Raw genomic sequence first — 14,282 nt, 5'->3', positions numbered from 1 at the left:
AGTAATCTGGCTGTCTTGGCCTCCCCAAGTGCTGAGATTCCACGCATGAACCACCACACCTGGCAGGTATATGGTACATTTTCCTCTTAGGGCTTTAGTCATGCATTCTCTAAACATCTACTTCCCATCCACCGTCGGCTAGGAACGGTTGTCGGAGCTGGAGACAAATTAATCACCATTATAGTCAGTCATGCTCCACTTGAAGAGATAAAAAAAGAATAACACTAGAAAGATTCTCAAGAAATACAGTATTGATCTGACCTTATTTCTAAAAAGATAAATAGAATAGGTTTTATGAATGTATATGACATGTAAAGTGTTAGTTTATCTGTGGTTTTGGCACTAGGCCAAGAACCACCAATTTTTTACCAATAAGCAACGTGAAAATCCACTGAAAATGTAAAGTTCTTGAAAATCACCCTAGCACGTCACACTGTAGAGACAGATCTGCTCTTTCCACCCCGGCCCCTTAATGGTTCCTCATGTTTTTTTCCTGCTCTGTGTTTTTTAGGTAAAATCATGAAATTGTCATTCAAAGTTACTCACTTTTAAAATTTCCTATGGGGCCTTTGAGAAATGGGCTTGGCACGGTGAACACTGGCCATGACCCAGACCAGCCCAGGTGATTACTAGGCCAGTCTTTCAGTCCCTGCTGCTTGGTGGTTACCTACCAAAGGTAAAGAGAAGGAAACTGTATCCTTCATTGATGGTCCATTCTACTGTTACTATGCTAAGTACCCATGTGTTGAAAAACTCAACATTGTGAGGAAAACCCCTAAAAATATTGTTGTTTGGTCAGTTTGAATATGCATCTCCTTTCCATTTAATTTCAGCACTCATTCTATTTAAACTAGTTGCTATCCTATTATTTCTAAAGTCTCTGTTTTAGAAAATCCTAAAATTTCATACATAATTATCTTTCTTACAGAATTGCTACCTCTGTGATATAACTTTTTTTCCTGACCCTGATTTTCTAATGTATCCCCTTTTCATTGCCACCGCTTCATTTGTGCTTTTCCTTTTCCCAAACTTCCCTGTGATTCTCAGCTTTCCAGATCCTCCTCTATGTGTGGTTTAGTTACTAGGGGTCTGTGCCCTTGTGGGGAGAATTTCATCTTCTTTCTGGTTGTCTTAGCTAGAAAGAGAACTTGAGAAATAGCAAGCAAATGTGCTCACCCCTCAGCCATGGAGAGACAGTAGGCAGGCTCCGTCTATGATTAATAGCAAGCGTGCGTGTCTCTAAGGGACTGGTTAAAATATCCACTAATGCCCCTAAAACCATCATGGCCTCCAGAATACACAGAAAGTGATTTAATTCTGGGTCAAAGCAGTGCATTGGTAGATGGGGATGACACGTGCATACAAGCTTAAAATCTTTTTCCTAAAATGATCAACTTCTTTCTTTCACAGATTTTGTAAAATTCCATATGAAGCTAGGTCATGTGTAGTGAACTGTTTTGTTTAATTTCAAGTATGCTGTTGGCATTCAACAGAACAAAAGTATGCCAAGGTAATGTAATGGAGATGGAGCTTTAATAATTTGTGGCTTTGAAAAGTATCTTCCTGGCAGGCTTATCTTTAAGTTGTTTGAATGTACGCAGAGGTAGGAATGTTAATCATTTACCGATTATTGCCTTAAATCATTTTTGTGCTAAAAGCATTCTGTAGGATCTAGAGGTATCTGAATGTGTTTTAGGAATTTCCTCTCTTCACCTTCATCCAAACTTTCACCCCTCTCTTAAGGTTAGCATCTGAAATTTATTTTGACAAAGGATGTTAAAAGAAAGCCCAGATCATCACATCCAGCTCTCACCAACTTATACATGACACTCTGGCAGCTTTTCTCCTATTAATCACACTTTTTGTCTGAATAACAAAATGTACTTAATTCAATCCAATTTTTGTCTTAGAAAAATCAATCCCTGAATTTACACAAACTGTTTTCAATGATCTTCAGTCTTTGTTTAAAATGCTTTTTCTGCCTAAGTCCACGAACAGCAGCATACTTTGATATTTTTTCTTTTGAACTTAATGACTGATAGAATTGATCAAAGAAAGGAAGCCACACTAATTCAACACACTTTCTTTACTGAACATTATTTGGGAAAATGAAGCAATCAAGGAGAAAAGTGAAAATGCTTAAATAATGCAGCATGGCTTGGTGAATAATCTACTCTTCTGGAAGTAAATTCACTCTTTCAGAGCAGTGATGTGCTTTGAAAAATAGTATCTCAAACCTTGAAAACTTTCAAAATAATGTGGCTTTTAATTACTTCATCTTGGATAGGAATATAAAATTTCTACTTAACTGGCGAATGTTAAGCAGAAATGTTAAGAATCCATGTAGGACACCATTATTCTTACCAAAGCTTTATGTTTTTCTAATGTGCTTTAAATGAAAAGGTAATGGGCATCTTGTTCATATATTTGTACTTTCACAACTGCATTTTGATTCCTCTCTTTCATAATTTTAAGGGACACTGAATAATGTTGTATACATTTTAAACAGGTTTTTAAAAACAGTTTAGAACAGGAATGTTTACATATTAAAATTATAATAATTTTAATGTATCAAAACTCTGATGCAATCAGATGCTGGGTTACTCTCCTCTGTAACCAGTAACATGACCCAAATACCCTTTGCCTATGAATGCAGCACGTAATTTCAAAAGAAAGAGATGATGTCAGATTCCTAATGATATGCTGGTACTAGGAACAGTCCAAAGGGTGGAAGTAATTCAATCGTCTTCCCTGCTTATGATACACATGGAGTGTATAATTAGTCAGTATCGTCATCCCTTAATTTATTTACAGTTATTTATCTTTAAAAATTTGACATAGGCGTTTGTTTCTTTTCCCTCAGATTCAAAACCTAATCCTATAAATGCACCATACATGGAAGAACTCATTTATGCTGTTTTACTCCTGTTTTTAAAGGCCAAAGTTATTTTTATTAAATGTTATTCGAATCGAAACCTGCTTTTTCCCGTGCATGTTAAGACAGATACATCAGTGATGAATTCAACAACAAAGAATTTAACACTTGCAAACAGAAGTCTTCCTACACCAATGGTATTTAAACTCAAGTAAAGTAGACAATAAGGGGGAGGAAAGTTGGGACGGGATGTAAAAAGCAATTGGGTTGCTTTGTAACATTCCATATGAAACTAGGTTTTCAAGGTGTTAAAGAAGTTGTGAATATGGAGGACTGGCCACCACACAGTGGCCAGAAATGCTCGTTTCAGTCTCCTTACATGCAATGGTGGGAAAAATAGAAAATATTTTCAAAAATAGTATGCTTGTATGTTCCCTAATAGTGAGTGGCAGAGCCTTCCCTAATATTTTTGCAGAACTGGTTATTAAATTTCTGTTTTTATCTAGAACTAAAATTTCTAGATCACCAAGAAGTAAACTGATGGTTGAGATTAAAATAGTCAACTTCACAAGTATTTAATATTTAACATATTGACATATAAACAGTGGGTGCCCATTAAGCATTTGTTGAATGAATTTGTCTTGAAGTAATATTACAAAAGTTAATGTCTGTTTTTTCATGGTTCTCATTGGCAGATTTTGTTACTTTCTCTCTCATACTTTTTTTGACGTGTAGAAAACAAGTTGTAAATTCTGCAATAGAAGTTATTAAGCAACATTGAGAAGTTATGTGAAACTTGGGATTACAGCTTCCAGGAAGGAGCAAAAATAAACATCTTGCATGTAAACCTGTGAGTATCCCACAATGAAATTCAGCTCTTCACCCAAAAGTCTCAGCAGGGCACCACATGAGCAGGTGAAAATTAGAACTGTGTAAAAATGTTTGCTTGGAAAGTGAAACCAGTCAATTTTGGGCTTTCTGCCAAATGTAATTTCTGCCAAAATCTCTTGTTATTATATAGCTGCACAAAGCAATTAGAAACGTTATGGCTAAAAAATTCCAAATACATTCATGTCTCCATCATATTTCAGTCCAGAAGAAAAGAACTAGCCTCCCCAGCCCAGTGAGCTAAGTACACACAGGACATGAAAACACCCACCCCACTCCACACACATACCTACACACAACCAACCCACCCCCAGCCACATTTTTCTTTGGAGGACCACTGAATCAGAAGCAGTATCCTCCTAGTTTTGTGGGATCTAGGAAGAAGACTTCAGTAGACTTTCAAGATGTCCCAGGGTACTCTTGAGTTGGAAGCCTGCCAAGGAAAGCAGATGTGGCACGAAGCCCTCGGTCCCATTCACCAGCATTGCAGGGTCACAGGAAATGTCAGAAACCTCTCTAAGCCTGACACTATGTTGCCATTAAAGAAAGCCTCACAGAAGGAGGAACACAAAATGCTGATGCTTTGCAAGCACTCTGTGCTGTTCTTTACAGTGTCAAACCTGAGCATCGACTTGGTAAGTGACTAGACACACAAATAGCACTCATCTATCGTGGTCAGTCTATACACACACACACACACACACACACACACACACACACACACACACGTACACACACACACGATTCCTGATACCCAACCATGTATAGTCTCCAGGGTTCCATCCCCAGTCTTCCTTTTTTTGTCTTACCACACACACTCCATCAGATCTCAGCTTCATCCGTATTACATCCAATGCACATCTCTAGTAACTATTTAATCTCTAATTCTTATGTTGCCCAAACTTTTAAAATTTAACATGGCTTAAAAATATTACCCACAAACTTACTTCCAGTCTTAAATTTTCCAGTTGTATATTATCATAGAGAATATTTGGGATTGTCAGGAAAAATGACAAATGATGTTGAGTATTAGCTTATGTGCAGAACTATGAATCTTTCTCCCTCTCTCTCTCACACACACACACAGAGATACACACACACACACGGCAGCCTGGGAATGGGAGCAAAAGTAGCACATTATGGGAAAATGTTGAATTGGTTTTCAGTTTGATGGATTTAGCTGGAATTGGGGGCAGAGTGATATGAGGCGTCAATGGAAGCTCTGCTGCTAACGCAGGGCCCAGGCTGAGTGGGCGTTAGGTCTAGCCTCCCCACATTAAGCTCTCAAACCTACTCCTGCAGCCTGGAGTCAGATGCTTTCAACATATCTGAATTGTTTCTGGCCTTTGTTTTGAAATGTGTGCCCTCATCCATTGCAGGCTCCAACTTTCCTTGTCCCTATACCCACTGATTTCTGATCTTGTGATTTTCCTGATGCATTGCACCATTTCGCTGTCTTGTGATTTTTTTGCTTCCTCTTCAACTATTGAGTTCTCTTTGCCTTCTCTCCTTTAGATTCCCATGATAAACAGTCTGGTCTCCACAGACCCATCTTTCAGTGCCTCGCTCCTGAGTGAGAGTTCTTCCATCTTTTCACAGATGCTGTGAGTGGATTCAAGACATGGAGAGATGACGTAAATAAAGGTGGAAGGGGCTGCTGTGCAGGACATGCTAAGCATGTGGAGACTATGCTGAAGATTAAGCTCAGTTGCAGTTTAAAAGAAAGAGTGACAGACACATTAAAAAATGCTCATCATCACTCGCCATCAGAGAAATGCAAATCAAAGTCACAATGAGATACCATCTCACCCCAGTTAGAATGGCAATCATTAAAAAAATCAGGAAACAACAGGTGCTGGAGAGGATGTGGAGAAATAGGAACACTTTTACACCGTTGGTGGGACTGTAAACTAGTTCAACCATTGTGGAAGACAGTGTGGCGATTCCTCAAGGATCTAGAACTAGAAATACTATTTGACCCAGCCATCCCATTACTGGGGATATACCCAAAGGATTATAAATCATGCTGCTATAAAGACACATGCCCACATATGTTTATTGCAGCACTATTCCCAATAGCAAAGACTTGGAATCAACCCAAATGTCCATCAGTGACAGACTGGATTAAGAAAATACGGCACATATACACCATGGAATACTATGCAGCCATAAAAAGGATGAGTTTGTGTCCTTTGTAGGGACATGGATGCAGCTGGAAACTATCATTCTCAGCAAACTATCGCAAGAACAGAAAATCAAACACCGCATGTTCTCACTCATAGGTGGGAATTGAACAATGAGATCACTCGGATACAGGAAAGGGAACATCACACACCAGGGCCTATTGTGGGAAGGGGGGAGGGGTGAGGGACTAGCATTAGGAGATACACCTAATGTAAATGACGAGTTAATTGGTGCAGCACACCAACATGGCACATGTACACATAGGTAACAAACCTGCACGTTGTGCACATGTACCCTAGAACTTAAAGTATAATAAAAAAAAAAAAAAGAAAAAGAAAAGAAAGAGTGGAAGAAATGTAAGAAAGAAAACTGTGATCAGAGAGAGTATTCTGAGTCTACGAACTAGGTCAAATTACTGACAAGGTTTAAAAGGTGGCTGTGAGTAGCCTTGTCAGAAAAGAAACTGGAGTCATTAGGGTTGAGATGGTTGAAGAATTCAGTTTTTTGAAGTAATATGATGTTGACATCACCAAGGATAACAGAAAGTTTATTTGTTTCAAGTGTCGGAAGGATTATAATAAGAAGGGGCACTTAATAGCTTTCTACAACTCCAGAAAAGGACAGTAATCTAATTTGAGCTGAAGAGTGCATCTGTGAAAGATAAGGGTGTTTTTAACAACAGAACAACCTATTAAATCAGGTAGACAAGTTTCTCTCTTAAACGGTTTTTAGTGTGTTGCAGTTTTCAGTGTTCAGCATATAGGGTCACACGGTATTTTATATTCTTATCTTGATCCCTGGACTATACCGATGATAGTTATTATGCTACATTATACTCATATAATAAATAATAATAGTAGTAATATTAATAACAAAAGCTTATACAGTACTTACTATGTGCCAGGGACTGATGCGTTAGAACTTTACACAGATAAATTCATTTAATTCTCGAAATAAGACTATGAGATAGATACTACTAGTATCTCTGATTTCAGATGAGGAAATGAGGCACAGAGTTGTTAATTTGCTCAAGGTCAATCAGTAGGTAAGTGTAAGACATGGAATTCAAACCCAGGCAGTCTGGTGCCAAAGTCTGCGTTCAACCAGTTAGGGTTAACCTGACAGTATTTTCTGTTTTCCTGTAAAGTGTTATGTAGAGTTCATTTGGAAACTCTTCTGGCTCTGGGAGATGATGTTTCTGTGATTCTGGTAAACTGAGAACACTTCATACATTTCAAGGCTGGTTATAATGCTGGGGTTACAGAAAATAATTCAGAGGTCTTTAATAGAAATGAAATAAAAAAGAAGGAAGGGGAAAGGGAGAAAGAGAAAAATAGCACATTATTTGTGAAATTTTTCTAATTTTAAGGATTGATCAAAATGTAAAGATGGGCCGGGTGTGGTGGCTCACGCCTGTAATCCCAGCACTTTGGGAGGCCGAGGCAGGTGGATCACCTGAGGTGAGGAGTTTGAGACTAGCCTGCCCAACATGGTGAAACCTCGTCTCTACTAAAAATACAAAAATTAGCTGGTGTGGTGGTTCATGCCTGTAATCCCAGCTACTAGGGAGGCTGAGGCAGGAGAATCATTTGAACCCAGGAGATGGAGGTTGCAGTGACCCAAGTTCGTGCCATTGCCTGGGCAACAGAATGAGACTCCATCTCAAAAAAAAAAGAAAGAAAATGGAAAGATGGTACCAACAATGAAAATTTATATATCAACCCCTGAAACTCCTTTTATATATCCACTCCTGGAAGAATAAAATTGTGCTATTACTATGATAATTTAGTTTGACACTTCCTCAATATGAATAGTTACAAGATAGTGTGTCAGTATCTCACTCAATTTTTTTTTTTTTTTTTTTTTTTTTTGAGACAGAGTCTCATACTCTGTCACCCAGGCTGGAGTGCAGTGGCATGATCTCGGCTCACTGCAACCTCCACCTCCCTGGCTCAAGCGATTCTCCTGCCTCAGCCTCCCAAGTAGCTGGGATTACAGGCACGCACCACCATGGCTGGCCAATTTTTGTATTTTTAGTAGAGATAGGGTTTCACCATGTTGGCCAGGCTGGTGTTGAACTCCTAGCCTCAAGGGATCCACCTGCCTCAGCCTCCCAAAGTGCTGGGATTTCAGGTGTGAGGCAGCATGCCTAGCCTCTCTACTCAAGGTTAACAAAGAGTAAAAAGAGATGTTATTATGGATGATATTGTGGTTATTCGTTGTTATTTGAGGGTTATTCATCATTCTTTGAACATCTGAATGGACTTCAAGAATAAGAAAGAAATGGAGAACAATATAAAAGCACAAGCAGCACTATACTTTACAGAAACGAATATATATGTATACACATACACATTCACATACATACACATTGGTGTATATATGAGGATAATTGAAAGAAATGGCAATAACATAACATAAGGACAAAGTCAATAAGCCGTGACTGGTTGGATTGAAATTGTGAAGTAAATGAAAGAGGTGAAAATTGAAGTTTGAGGCAACTTATTGCTTCTATTTAAAGGGTGGAGTGTTAGGAACTATAAATAGTAATTTAGAGTTGACAACTGCTATAGCTGAACTAGATCTTTTGTGAAACAAAAGGGTGTAACTTAAACGCAAACTCATGCCTTCCAAATTTCATTTCTCTGAAATTTTGCAGAGTAAAAGTTGTGGCTGTTGTCCAGATCTGGATGATGAAGGGATGATGAATCTTGAAATAATTTCCATTCCAGAATGAGTCAGTGACTGAAAGCGGGCATGCACTAGTACAGTTCCATTCCTAAAAATAAACGTTTTTGAGTCCTCCAGGACTCAGAGGACTAGCATATTTTCTACTAGCGACGTCAAGGCTCTAATGAAGTTCTGTGCCTGCTCTGAGCAAACTGAGATGCTACAGAGGAAAACTGGAAGGGATCAAGCTGTTGATCGCTGCCAGTTGCTTTTCCTCGGTGCCTCCCTTTTCCTATTCCCTGTGTTCCAGTTGGAAACTGCAGCTGGACCCCACACTGGTAGCTGACTTCTATCCTATGCAGTGCCCAGGAAAATAGCTCTAGATGCTGCGGAAGCAGAAGTGGTGGATTTTAAATCAAACTTGTCATTGGAATGGACAGAACTGTAACAACATGAACATGATTATTTACGTCCTTTTCCAAGAATATACCAATTTGATAATAGGACACTTGAGTCCAGATTTAAAAACTCCAACTTACAAGACGCAAACCAAAGAGTAATCTTTAGCTTTACAAAAAGGTAGTTCACTGTTTCCCAGGAGCACTTAGTTCTATTGTTATTTACAAACTGCTAATTATTTGTCACAATGGCTTACTGGTTAGATATAAAGATGACTTATTAGGGCAGTGCTGACTCAAAGCCAACAAACACAAAATCAACAACAGATACTGATAAATTACCCATGAAGTTACAATGCAATTAAATGGGGGGAAATGTGACTCTACTTATGAAAATTTAATGTTTATTGTTTTCAAAAACCCAGTAACTTTATAATGTGAGATATATTTACAATTTATTTCAATGCAATTAAGTTCCTATGAATTAAAAATAATATAACATAATATAGTATTGCTATTCAAAAATTATTTGATATTCAGTCCACATTAAACTTGAAATGGAAAACACCAAGAAAATGTTTTGAAACTATATTGACAGACTGTGCTTTAAAAATTAATGTTAATATGTGGTTTTTAAAAAAGCTTTTCTATGTTGATAACTACCAAATTAACTCATTTAGAAATATACATGCAGATATATTCAGATGTTAGGGGAAGATGTATTTTGGATCTTTGAATAACAGAGAAACTTCCCACAATAAACTCTTTCAGTATTACATTTATTTTAAGTCATATGTACGTCTGGAGCAATTTGGCAATTACTTACTTTTGAACAGTGAGCAACAAGGATATAATCTGCATACAATTCAAAAAATGTAAAAGACAAAGATCTACTTGAAGGCCTGCCAAAAAGAGTAGTGAAAAGTGATGTGTCCAGTGATGAGAGTGGGAGTTTGGGGCAGAATCTCAGCTAACAAAGATGAACAAATTTACATGCTTTGTAAAATTTAAAAATAAACCAGTCATCATCTTTCAAGTTTTAACAGAATATGCAGACAGGTCTCCTTTTCCACTATTTGTCCTAATTTCAAGAGAAACATGAAATGCAAAATGAAAAGCAACAAAAAGCTACTGTGAGAAAAATAAGGCCTTACAAGATATACTTGGAAATGTATCCGGAGTCATGGGGGTGGACTGGGGTTGGGTTGATGTCTTTTGGCACAAAGATTTGCAAAATGACATGAATGACATGAAGTACAGAAACAAATCAAGAGAGTTAGTTTCTAGTTCTCTGTGCTTAAACCTTGTATGAGTTACTAGTTAGTCTTCCTGTGCCTCAGTTTTCTTAATCTAGAATATGAAGGCATTAAATGAACTAGTCACTGAGGTCTTTGTGTTATCAGTGTAATGAATTTCTTTTCATTGCCTTCTTTTTTATTTATTTATTTATTTATTTATTTATTTATTTATTTTAGACAGGGTCTCACTGTGTCACCCGGGCTGGAGTGTAGTGGCACAATCATGGTTTATCGCAGCCTCAACCTCCTGGATTCAGGTGATCCTTCTACTTCAGCCTCCCAAGTAGCTGAGACTGCAGGCATGCATGTCACCTTGCTCAGCTAATGTTTTGTAGAGATGGGGTTGGTCTCGAACTCCTGGGCTCAAGAGATGTGCCTGCCTCAACCTTCTAAAGTGCTGGGGTTACAGGCGTGAGTCACCATGTCTGGCCAATACATTTCTTTTATCTTTGGAACATTTGAAGAAGTAAAACTATTCTACCAAGAATGTGGATTATCTACTGTGCTGCTCACTGGGAGGTTATTTTTATGCCATTATTTAGGCTTACAAAGCCCCAAGAGTCATTAAATATGGCCACATTATCATTGTTGTGAAAAACACATACAAGTAATTGATTGCACTTGCTGACTTTCAACTTTTTAAAGAAACCTAAACCTGCTCTTTTCATTGCCTAATTGTCATTGTTTTTTGTGCTCTGACTGATTATATTATACAAATGGAAAAATAATTTAGTTAAATTTTTAAGAGGTGGATTCCAGTGGCTAGGAAAATAAATAGTAAGAAATGTTTACTCTAGAGTTCATAGGTAGCATGTCAAAGGAGAAGACCATATTGTGGACATAATAATATATGTTATATAAGAAATACATATTTTGGTCTTAGTCCCCAGTCCCTGGCATAGAAACCCTGTAGTCTCCTGAGAATGACTTTTTTTATGCTAATGGGATGACTCTTGGCAGCCAGGAGTGGAGGGTAGGGGTGGGGAGTAGCTTCAGGATAGGGGCTTGTTGCCAGAAAAAGCAATAAGTGATTAGAGGGTTAGAACATTCAACCCCATCTTTAGCCTCTGAAAAGAAGAGAGAGGCGGAGATTGACTTCAATCACCAATTGTCAATGATTTAATCACTCATGCCTTTTGTAATGAATCTGCCATAACAACTCCTAAAGGACAGGGTTTGGTGAGCTGCCAGATTGGCGAACACATCCAAGTGCTGGGGATGACTTGTTGGAAGAAAGCAAGGTAGCTGTGTGCTTCCGCCCTTCAATGCCATACCTTGCCCTATGCATCTGTTCCATTTGTCTGTTCCTGAAGTGTAGCCTCTGTAATATACCAGCAATAACAAATGGAACATTTTTTCTGAGTTCTGTGGGCCATTCTAGCCAATCATCTGAGGAGGGGGTTGTGGGGATCCCTTAATCTCTAGTCAGGTGGGCAGAAAGATTGGTGGCCTGGGCACTCCATTAGTGGCTGTCTTCTGAAGTGGGCAGCCTCGTGGGACTGAGCCTTCAACCTGTGAGTCTTTGCCGAATCCTAGATCTAGTGTCAGAACTGAATTGAACTGTAGGACAGCCAGTTGGTGTCAGAGAATTGGAGAACTGGTTGGTGTTGGAAAAGACACAACACTTAATATCAGAATTAGTGTCAGAAAACAGATAATACAACATGCCACACACTCATGTAAACAACATGCACCTATATGGAATAAATCAGTGTTCTAAAAAAGTCATTAATTAATTAGAAAAGGTGAAGTAACCGTTCTGTGAGGGATGAACCTGTGATGTGAATGAGCAAGTGTTTGTTTCAGAAACAGGAAGAAACACATTACAATTTAATTAAATTTCTTTTTTTTTTTTTTTTTTTTTAGACGGAGTCTTTTTTTTTTTTTTTTGAGACGGAGTCTTGCTCTGTCACCCAGGCTGGAGTGCAGTGGCCGGATCTCGGCTCACTGCAAGCTCCGCCTCCCGGGTTCACGCCATTCTCCTGCCTCAGCCTCCCGAGTAGCTGGGACTACAGGCACCTGCCACCTCGCCCGGCTAGTTTTTTGTAATTTTTAGTAGAGACGGGGTTTCACCGTGTTAGCCAGGATGGTCTCGATCTCCTGACCTCGTGATCCGCCCGTCTCGGCCTCCCAAAGTGCTGGGATTACAGGCTTGAGCCACCGCGCCCGGCCAATTTAATTAAATTTCAAAGTGTAACTTCAATAAGAGGAGGTGGGAAGCAAATAAAAAAGACAATATAATGTCCGTTAAGTTCTGTCTTCACAGATTGTTCAATCAAAAATCTTGGAATTACACTGCTGGGCACTTATTGTCTGCCCTGCTCTACAAATTAATACATCTAGACACGACTCCTAGCTATCAAATAAGTCTTACAAAAAATGGTCTCTTTTAATTCCCAGAGTTTTGTGTATGTGTGTGAGAGAGCGAGAGCGAGAGAGAGAGAGAGAGAGAGAGAGAAATATATCAGTTCCCAGTATTGAAGTTACCAGGAGTGTCCAACTCCACATTGCCTCATCATAAGCAGTATTTTACCAAGTAAGTAAAAACAATACTAAGGTGGAGAAGTTTTTCAAACATGGTAAAGGTAAAGCGAGAGGCTGGAACTCATAGAATAGTGGGAAGCTATCAACTGTGAACAACAGTACATTATCCATGAACTTTGTGGGCTTTTAACCTCAAATTAAGGTTGAAGAAAGGCAACACTCTTCTCTTCCCCTGTAATCACAGAAGAAATGATACTGGAACTGACATTTTTCCATGAACATTTTCCCCAGTAAAGCCCTCTGAGATCATTAAAGAATGTCTCATTTTATTTTTCAGTGGTTGAGGGAAGCTAAATCTTAAAGATGCCCAACACCAGATGAAAGCAGAAACATTTAGTCCAAACTCTAGACTGCATTTTCCCCAAACAGCTGACACTTGGCCATAGTGCAGGTATCTGAAATGCGGACTGACTTTTAGAAATGGATCTAGTTGTTAGTTTACATGTTGCTAGCAAGAAGAAAAAATACTCAAAGATTAGGCAGAGGAGCAGAGAAATACTTAGGCATAGAATTCAGGGTTTTCTCATTTCGGATCCAATAGTTTTGCCACTCAATACTTTTATCTTCTAAAACTCAAAACAGGTGCTCTTTCATATTAACATTCATGGCTCTGAATGTCACCAAGGTAAATATTTTGCCTGTCCTTTGGCACACTGCACATAAAATTTTAAATAATTCAAACAACCTACAGCTTGTCAGTGACCAAATAGAGCACTGGTAAAAATAAAATATCTTTTGGTTCAGCACCAGCTGGCTAAATTTAAACCCTGTATTATGTAATCTTAAAGTGTCCTTGCATTTAGTTGGTGTCTTAAGAGATTCTGTTATCACATCTCTTCCAAATCACTTCAGTCTCTAACATCTAAACATTTAAGGCACAACAGGACCAAATTAAAGTGTTCACAGGCAATTGAAGACAGAAGAAAAATCCATTTAAAACAGTATATAGGGCATGATATCTTTAAAGTAAAATCTCAGTCTTCTCTGTTTAAGGTTGTAGCTACTATAATTAGGACTGGCAGATCCAACTGGCAGTGCTTTTCTTAATTCTGCAAAACATGTAAGAACCTGATTCTTTAATCTTACTCCAGTAATACTCCCAGAGGAGATGAGACTCTGGCTGGAGCAAGAACTACAAAAGCAAAGTAAGACTGAAAAAGAATAATTTTCATGCATTTCTTTGAGCAAGCTGTAACAGTTGACAATGTTGTAAACTCTTCCTTTCTCTCAACAAATTCCAAGAAATATAATTTATATTTTTAATATATTAATTACATTTCTGCTCATAAATGACAAACTAATTTTTTCTCTGCTTTCCCTCTTATTTGTAAGTTGAAATATAATTTTAACTCATGACTGTTTATCAGGTTTGACTCATTATTCTTCAATATTAAGTATGAAAATTGCTATTCTGCAAGCAGATTA

The 14,282-nt window shown here is 38.2% G+C and overlaps 1 protein-coding gene across 9 annotated transcripts in view; it reads right to left on the bottom strand.

Moving 5' to 3' along the window:
• XIRP2 (xin actin binding repeat containing 2) overlaps window positions 1-14,282 on the bottom strand; it is a 597,703-nt gene that overhangs the window by 63,872 nt on the left and 519,549 nt on the right. The gene's annotated exons all lie outside the window — the stretch shown is intronic.

Source organism: Papio anubis, chromosome 10 (assembly GCF_008728515.1).
Source record: "Papio anubis isolate 15944 chromosome 10, Panubis1.0, whole genome shotgun sequence".
Classification (NCBI taxonomy): domain Eukaryota; kingdom Metazoa; phylum Chordata; class Mammalia; order Primates; family Cercopithecidae; genus Papio; species Papio anubis.
This window is presented reverse-complemented; position numbering and strand designations above follow the sequence as displayed.